Here is a 10,000-nt window from a genome sequence, read left to right on the forward strand (position 1 = left end):
CAAGGTGGACAGAGATAGGATGTTCCAGAGAGGGGACACAGGGACAAGGGGTCACAACTGGAAGCTGAAGACTCAGACGAGTCACAGGGACGTTAGGAAGTATTTCTTCAGTCATAGAGTTGTCAGCAAGTGGAATAGCCTAGCAAGTGAAGTAGTGGAGGCAGGAACCATACATAGTTTTAAGAAGAGGTATGACAAAGCTCAGGAAGCAGAGAGAGAGAGGATCCAGTAGCGATCAGTGAAGAGGCGGGGCCAGGAGCTGAGTCTCGACCCCTGCAACCACAATTAGGTGAGCACAATTAGGTGAGTACACACACACACGCACACACACGCACACACACACACACACACACACACACACACACACACACACACACATACACACACGCACACACACACACACACACACACACACACACACACACACACACACACACACACACACACACACACACACACACACACACACACACACACACACACGTGAAGCAGTATCGCTAAATAGTGCTCCCAGGATTTAGCGTTCTAGTGGCTGTCCTAAGATATTATTAGCGGTCATCGTACGTGAGTGAATCAGTGAACATACCTACAAGAGTGTAATAGCTTTCAAGAGTGCGAATAATGTGATAGGATCAAGAATTTTACAATTTAAATTTGAATGAAATTTGAGTGAGGGAGGGTAGCAGTCAGCTGATCAGGCTACTGGCCGCAGTGTTGACACAAAATATCCAAACAGTTAATTGGGTTAACGGTGTGATCTGAAATATTAACAAATACATATGTTGGTTGATTATAGCAGCAGTGTAGTGATAAGGTCATAAAAGAGTGATTAAGTAAATACTGAAAGTAAGAAAAATTAGTCAATCCCCAGCTGTTGGTGTTGTGAAGGTAGCTAACATCATCAGACTTGTTATGACCATAATACTGTACTAAAGAAAAAAGAGGGAATACCAAGTCTTAAAAGAAAAAGAAAATAAAAACTTGAATGCATGATAAAGTTCCTGAAGGAGTTACAAAATTGAAGGAGTTGATAGACGACCAGCAGGAACCTCCATTGTTGTACAGACGACATCACTTGCCTATTTGTGGTTAATTTTGGTTAGTGTCTAAAGTCTCAAGTGTCTCGCCCTGCTGGTTGTATGCTATACCATCTCTCTCTCCCTATTTCAGTACCAGGAGATAGATAGTGGTTAGTAAATTATCTAAATATCGCCAGGTAAACTCCAGAAGAGTTGTGTAGCCTAGTGACCCCCCCCCCGTTTTTCTGAGGGACAAGCTAGTAAACAAGTACGCACATACAAACACACGTGTGCACCCGTAATTATTGTTATAATAAACATTAGTATATATTAATAAGGAATTGAGTGAGAAAAAATAATCCTATAATCTTCAAAAAGTAAAGTAGCCTAGTGTGCGGAGATCTGGGCCGGGAGAGTACCGATGAAACAACAACAATAACAAATAGTGTTAACGTAACCCCCCCCCTCTTTTTCAAAGAACGACAAGCTAGTAAACACACACACACACAAACACAAGTGTACACAATTAATATTATATAGTATATATTAGTGTATATTAATAAGGAATTGATTGTGAATTTTTTTTTTATAATCTTCAAAAGAGTAGCGTAGCCTAGTGTGCGCACGCACACCCACACACAAACACACCCACACACACACACCCACACACACCCACACACACTCACACACACTCACACACACCCACACACACCCACACACCCCCACACACCCACACACACCCACACACACCCACACACCCACACACACCCACATACACCCACACACCCACACACACCCACACACCCACACACACCCACACACACACCCACACACACACCCACACACCCACCCACACACCCACCCACACACCCACCCACACACCCACCCACACCCACCCACACACCCACCCACACCCACCCACACACCCACCCACACCCACCCACACACACCCACCCCCCCACCCCCCCTTCCACACCCCCCACACACACGCAACACACACAACACACACACACACACACACACACACACACATATTGCCAGACTCGCACACACACACACACACACACACACATATTGCCAGACTCGCACATACACTCCCCCCCTCCCCCACCGACATCTCACTCCTTCACCTGATCCCTCCCCTCCCTCTTTCACCCTCCCCCTCCCCACCTCTCCCTCACCCACTTACCCACTTGCTTCACTCTCCTTCCCACTCCCCCTCCCCACTACTATCCCATATAGCCACAGTTCCTCCTCTACCTCCCCCCCCACACTCTGACATATACAATACTAACCTAACATACAGAATTACATAGGTTTCCCACTCTGAGACAATCAGGATAAAACAAAAATGGGTTGCCAGAGAGCAACAAGAAAACCCAAGGGACAGGAGGAGGAAACTGCAAAGGAAGATTGGGCAGCAGAGCTCACAAAAAGGGAACAAGAATGGGAAAAGAAACTAGAAGAACTTAGCATGAGAATGGAAGAGAGGATAGACATGGAAAGCAGGAAGTGGGAGGTGAAAGTCAAAGCAGCAGAGGCCAGGATACAGAGTTTAGAAGAGGAACTGGAAAATCTGAAACAGCCTAAAGAACTAAAGAACATTTTGGGATTGACAACAGAGACCGCTACCTCAGCCACAAATAAGGGGACTGTAGGGAAAGAAGGAGCAAAACTGCATCTAGAAGCTCTATCAGTGGAGACTGTAGTAAATGAAAGAGCTAAGCTATATGTGGAGGCCCTAAAAGACCACAACAGAGCCCAGGGAAAGCCGAGAAGGGAAAATGACAGGCCACTGAGCCCATGTACAGTAGCTAGTGAAACTGAAGAAAGGAAAGTTGCAATGGAGGAAATCAAATTGAATGAGGGGATACACAGGGATATGCAGTGGGAGAATGAAAGGGTGAGGTCAGTCTTTGTGTATGGGCTACAGGAAGTTGAAGGGGAAACATATGAAGCAAGAAAACAAGGGGAAAAAAAAGCAATTGAAAGCATCATGAAAGTAATCGGAGAAGACGACATGACCCAACTGGAAAATTTTCGGAGAATAGGGGGGTTTGTAAAAAAAAGAACCCGGCCAGTGAAAGTGACCTTCAAGGCAGAATCGACTTGGAACAGGATACTGCAGGAAAAAGCACGATTAAGGGACATGCCAGCATACAGGAAGGTGTATCTCGACCGCGACAGAACACAAGACGAAAGGCGGAAACTGAGAGAGATGGTACAAAGGCGAAAGGAGGAAAGAGAGGGGATGGAGAAGACAGACAGGAGATCCCAGACACAGGAAGAAGATCAAATACAACCTCCCTCACAGCTTCCTATAGAAGCCTCCCAACCAGGTCAACCCCAGTGCAGCCAAACACTCTAAACCAAAACACCCATGCCATATCCAATGCCCCCACCCACTACATTACAAACTCCACCCCCCACAGCAACCACCCATAGTTCCTTATCAGGTCTCCCACTTCCCCAACCCCAATACACCTCCCAGACCACAGTCTTAGAAAAAAAGTTGAAGGTATGGTATACAAATGCAGATGGAATAACAAATAAGTATGAGGAGTGGCACGAAAGAATCAAGGAGACATCCCCAGACATAATAGCACTCACAGAAACAAAACTCACCAGAATAATAACAGATTCAATCTTTCCACCCGGATATCAAATCTTCAGGAAAGACAGAGGGAGGAGAGGGGGAGGAGGAGTTGCACTGCTCATTAAAAGCCAATGGGGTTTTGAGAAAATGGAAGGAATGGATGGCATGGGTGAAAGGGACTACTTAGTAGGAACAATCCAGTCTGAGGGACATAAGGTGATAATTGCAGTAATGTACAACCCACCACAGAACTGCAGGAGACCAAGAGAAGAATACGATGAGAGCAACAGAGCCATGGTCGATACACTAGCCGAGGTGGCCAGGAGAGCACACGTGGGGGGAGCAAAGTTACTAGTTATGGGTGATTTCAATCACAAGGAGATTGACTGGGAAAACCTGGAGCCCCATGGGGGTTCCGAAACATGGAGAGCCAAGATGATGGATGTAGTACTGGAAAACCTCATGCATCAACATGTTAGAGACACTACCAGAGAGAGAGGAGAAGATGAACCAGCAAGACTGGACCTTGTATTCACCTTGAGTAGTTCAGACATCGAGGATATCTTGTATGAAAGGCCCCTGGGAGCTAGTGATCATGTGGTTCTGTGCTTCGACTACATAGTTGAGCTCCAAGTGGAGAGAGTAGCAGGAATAGGATGGGAAAAACCAAACTACAAAAGGGGGAACTACTCAGGCATGAGGAACTTCCTTCAAAACATTCAGTGGGAGAGGGAACTGACAGGAAAACCAGTACAAGAAATGATGGACTATGTAGCAACAAAATGCAAGGAGGCAGAGGAGAGGTTTGTTCCCAAGGGAAACAGAAATAATGGGAAGAACAGAACGAGTCCTTGGTTCACCCAAAGGTGTAGGGAGGCAAAAACTAGGTGTACTAGAGAATGGAAAAGGTACAGAAGACAGAGAACTCAGGAAAATAAAGAGATTAGCCGAAGAGCCAGAAATGAATATGCACAGATAAGAAGGGAGGCTCAGCGACAATATGAAAATGACATAGCATCGAAAGTCAAGACTGACCCGAAGCTGTTGTACAGCCACATCAGGAGGAAAACAACAGTCAAGGACCAGGTAATCAGACTGAGGAAGGGTGATGGGGAATTCACAAGCAACGACCGAGAGGTATGTCAGGAGCTCAACACGAGATTTAAAGAAGTATTTACAGTGGAAACCAGTAGGACTACAGGAAATCAGAACAGGGGGGTACACCAGCAAGTGCTGGATGAGGTACATATAACCAAGGAGGAAGTGAAGAAGCTGCTATGCGAACTTGACACCTCAAAGGCGGTGGGACCAGACAACATCTCTCCGTGGGTCCTTAAAGAGGGAGCAGAGATATTGTGTGTGCCATTAACAAAGATCTTCAACACATCATTTGAAACTGGGCAACTCCCTGAGGTATGGAAGATGGCAAATGTAGTCCCAATTTTTAAAAAGGGAGACAGACATGAGGCACTAAACTACAGACCTGTATCACTAACGTGTATAGTGTGCAAGGTCATGGAGAAGATCATCAGGAGGAGAGTGGTGGAGCACCTGGAAAGAAACAAGTGTATAATTGACAACCAGCATGGTTTCAGGGAAGGAAAATCCTGTGTCACAAACCTACTAGAGTTTTATGACAAGGTGACAGAAGTAAGACAAGAGAGAGAGGGGTGGATCGACTGTATTTTTTTGGACTGCAAAAAGGCCTTCGACACAGTTCCTCACAAGAGGTTACTGAAAAAGCTAGAAGATCAGGCACACATAACAGGAAAGGCACTGCAATGGATCAGAGAATACCTGACAGGGAGGCAACAACGAGTCATGGTACGTGACGAGGTGTCAGAGTGGGCGCTTGTGACAAGCGGGGTTCCACAGGGGTCAGTCCTAGGACCTGTGCTGTTCTTGGTATATGTGAACGATATAACAGAAGGGATAGACTCAAAAGTGTCCTTGTTTGCAGATGATGTGAAGTTAATGAGAAGAATCAAATCGGATGAGGATCAGGCAGGACTACAAAGAGACCTGGACAGGCTGCAAGCCTGGTCCAGCAACTGGCTCCTTGAGTTTAACCCTGCCAAATGCAAAGTCATGAAGATTGGGGAAGGGCAAAGAAGACCGCAGACACAATATAGTTTAGATGGCCAAAGACTGCAAACCTCACTCAAGGAAAAAGATCTGGGGGTGAGTATAACACCGAGCATATCTCCTGAGGCGCACATAAATCAGATAACTGCTGCAGCATACGGGCGCCTGGCAAACCTACGGATAGCGTTCCGATACCTCAGTAAGGAGTCGTTCAAGACACTGTATACCATTTACGTCAGGCCCATACTGGAGTATGCAGCACCAGTTTGGAATCCACACCTAGTCAAGCACGTCAAGAAATTAGAGAAAGTGCAAAGGTTTGCAACAAGACTAGTCCCAGAGCTACGGGGATTGTCCTACGAAGAAAGGTTGAAGGAAATCGGCCTGACGACACTGGAGGCCAGGAGGGTCAGGGGAGACATGATAACGACATATAAAATACTGCGCGGAATAGACAAGGTGGACAAAGACAGGATGTTCCAGAGATGGGACACAGACACAAGAGGTCACAATTGGAAGTTGAAGACTCAGATGAATCGAAGGGATGTTAGGAAGTATTTCTTCAGTCATAGAGTAGTCAAGTCGTGGAATAGCCTAGAAAGTGATGTAGTGGAGGCGGGAACCATACATAGTTTTAAGGCGAGGTATGATAAAGCTCATAGGGCAGGGAGAGAGAGGACCTAGTAGCAATCAGCGAAGAGGCGGGGCCAGGAGCTATGAGTCGACCCCTGCAACCACAAATACGTGAGTACAAATAGGTGAGTACACACACACACACACACACACACACACACACACACACACACACACACACGAATAAAGGATGAAGAACCAAGGTGTCCTCTCATGTCGGAACTTTGGCAAGAATGGCCGCATGCGGACCGACGTAGGAAGCACTGCCCGGCTGGTCAGTTACTGACTCTAGGTGCCTTTCCAGCGCCTCCTTGTAGATAGCCAGAGATCTGCTGGTAATTTTCCTTATGCATGCTGAGAGGTAGTTGAACAGTCTTGGGCCCCTGACACTTACTGTGTTGTCTCAGAGGATAGAAGCAAGTTTTGTAGAAAATTTATTATGCATCTCTTAGCTAGAGAGAGAGAGAGAGAGAGAGAGAGAGAGAGAGAGAGAGAGAGAGAGAGAGAGAGAGAGAGAGAGAGAGAGAGAGAGAGAGAGAGAGAGAGAGAGAGAGAGAGAGAGAGAGAGAGAGAGAGAGACAGAGAGAGAGAGAGAGAGAGAGAGAGAGAGAGAGAGAGAGAGAGAGAGAGAGAGAGAGAGAGAGAGAGAGAGAGAGAGAGAGAGAGAGAGAGAGAGAGAGAGAGAGAGAGAGAGAGAGAGAGAGAGAGAGAGAGAGAGAGAGAGAGAGAGAGAGAGAGAGAGAGAGAGAGAGAGAGAGAGAGAGAGAGAGAGAGAGAGAGAGAGAGAGAGAGAGGGGAGAGAGAGAGAGAGAGAGAGAGAGAGAGAGAGAGAGAGAGAGAGAGAGAGAGAGAGAGAGAGAGAGAGAGAGAGAGAGAGAGAGAGAGAGAGAGAGAGAGAGAGAGAGAGAGAGAGAGAGAGAGAGAGAGAGAGAGAGAGAGAGAGAGAGAGAGAGAGAGAGAGAGAGAGAGAGAGAGAGAGAGAGAGAGAGAGAGAGAGAGAGAGAGAGAGAGAGAGAGAGAGAGAGAGAGAGAGAGAGAGAGAGAGAGAGAGAGAGAGAGAGAGAGAGAGAGAGAGAGAGAGAGAGAGAGAGAGAGAGAGAGAGAGAGAGAGAGAGAGAGAGAGAGAGAGAGAGAGAGAGAGAGAGAGAGAGAGAGAGAGAGAGAGAGAGAGAGAGAGAGAGAGAGAGAGAGAGAGAGAGAGAGAGAGAGAGAGAGAGAGAGAGAGAGAGAGAGAGAGAGAGAGAGAGAGAGAGAGAGAGAGAGAGAGAGAGAGAGAGAGAGAGAGAGAGAGAGAGAGAGAGAGAGAGAGAGAGAGAGAGAGAGAGAGAGAGAGAGAGAGAGAGAGAGAGAGAGAGAGAGAGAGAGAGAGAGAGAGAGAGAGAGAGAGAGAGAGAGAGAGAGAGAGAGAGAGAGAGAGAGAGAGAGAGAGAGAGAGAGAGAGAGAGAGAGAGAGAGAGAGAGAGAGAGAGAGAGAGAGAGAGAGAGAGAGAGAGAGAGAGAGAGAGAGAGAGAGAGAGAGAGAGAGAGAGAGAGAGAGAGAGAGAGAGAGAGAGAGAGAGAGAGAGAGAGAGAGAGAGAGAGAGAGAAAGAGAAAGAGAAAGAGAGAGAGAGAGAGAGAGAGAGAGAGAGAGAGAGAGAGAGAGAGAGAGAGAGAGAGAGAGAGAAAGAGAAAGAGAAAGAGAGAGAGAGAGAGAGAGAGAGAGAGAGAGAGAGAGAGAGAGAGAGAGAGAGAGAGAGAGAGAGAGAGAGAGAGAGAGAGAGGAGAGAGAGAGAGAAACATTGTATAAACACTAGTACCTCTGTACTAGCATGTGCAATGTACAGACCTCAGTGGCAACATGCAGACCCTATCAACTTCCTAATGGAAAATATTGACTCCCTTCTGCTACAACACAACTGTCAACATATTATAATTGTTGGTGACCTCAACCAGCACCTTATACAGAGGGACTTTGATGACCTTCTTGCAGTGTTTGACATGAGAAACTTTGTTGATTTCCCTACTCATATCTCTGGCTCCTCCCTTGACCCAGCAGTGAGTGATCTGGCAGAAGGCATAGTCACTTGTCAACCCCTCGGCTACGTTGGATCGTCTGACCACAAGGCTGTTTTTACCACTCTTAAGATCCCAGCAGAACGAGGTGAGGAGTCCACACGCACAACCTGGCTGTGGGAAAGAGGTAATTGGCCAGCCCTTTGCTCTGAGCACGCCACCACCGACTGGAATGCTCTTCTCCAAGGGGATGTTGACAACCAAGTGAAAGCCTTCACTGGACACATCCTTAATCTACAACAAGAACACATTCCTCACCGGCAATATGTGACGAAGCCTACAGATCAGCCTTGGTTTGGCTTTCGTTGTAGAGAGGCTGCTACTGCTAAGTACAAAGCATGGCGAAGGTATAAGAGACATCCTACCACCTATAACAGGAACTTGCACATGCAAGCCTGTAGGCATATGGGTGATGTTCAAAAGTGGGCCATTAACAAATGGGAGGTGGACACTAAAAGAAAGTTAGCATCAGGTAGGGTAGGCTCCAAAACCTGGTGGTCCCTGGTCAAGGACAGACAAGGTTATCTGCCTGATGAACTTATTCCACCTCTAAATCGACAGGATGGGACTACCTCTACTAGTAGTCAAGAGAAGGCGGACCTCTTTGCTGAACACCTTGCTACCAAAATGCAAGTTCCTGATCCAGCAAGGGACCCTCCTTGGCTAGCTGCAAGAACTGTGTCAAAACTGTCAGTGGTGACAATAAGGCAGGAGGAGGTGCATTTCCTACTTAAATCGCTTGACCAAGAAAAGGCTGTGGGCCCAGACAAGTTGAGCCCAAGATTGTTGAGAAGATGTGCAGACCAGCTAGCAGCACCTCTAACTCGCATCTTTCAGCACTGCCTAGTACAGTGTAAATGGGCCTCTCTATGGAAAGAGGCAAATGTAGTCCCTGTTCACAAAAAGAAGAGCAGAGCAGAAATCAGCAACTACAGACCAGTGTCACTCCTGTCAATCACTGGTAAGATCCTTGAGACAATAATCTCAAGACAAATGACAAAGTTTTTTGACTACCACTCACTACTTTGTGATCGTCAATATGGCTTCAGGAATGGTTACTCTGCTGCTGATCTGTTGTTAAACCTCTCCACTAAGTGGCACCAGTCACTGGATGAATCCAAAGTCAGCTGTGTGGTAGCACTGGACATTGCTGGCGCTTTCGACCGGGTGTGGCACCAGGGCCTCTTAGCAAAACTTCAAGCACTGGGAATTGCAGGCTCTACGCTATGTCTCCTCAGTGACTACCTTCATGGTAGATCTCTAAGCGTAGTTCTCAATGGAACGGAATCAGCAAGACATCCTATTGGGGCAAGTGTTCCACAAGGAAGCGTGCTGGGTCCATTGTTATGGAATGTCTACTTCAACGACCTTCTTCATCTCATCCCAGAATCACATGCATATGCAGACGACTGTACACTGACATTCACTTATCCAAGAGAAGAAATGCCAGCTGCTCTAAGCTACATCAATCACCAGCTGAGAGCTATATCAGCTTGGGGAAATAGATGGCAAGTAACATTTGCACCTGAGAAAACGCAAATGATGATCGTCTCTAGGCACCATGATGGTAATGCTGGTGCAGTAGTAAGGATGAATGGGAGGATGTTGGCACCT

The 10,000-nt window shown here is 46.8% G+C and overlaps 1 protein-coding gene across 2 annotated transcripts in view; it reads left to right on the forward strand.

The window, feature by feature from the left end:
* The window catches only part of LOC128684975 (lachesin), a 557,865-nt gene that overhangs the window by 35,833 nt on the left and 512,032 nt on the right, over nt 1-10,000 (forward strand). The window lies entirely within an intron of this gene.

This window comes from Cherax quadricarinatus, chromosome 5 (genome assembly GCF_038502225.1).
Source record: "Cherax quadricarinatus isolate ZL_2023a chromosome 5, ASM3850222v1, whole genome shotgun sequence".
Lineage (NCBI taxonomy): Eukaryota > Metazoa > Arthropoda > Malacostraca > Decapoda > Parastacidae > Cherax > Cherax quadricarinatus.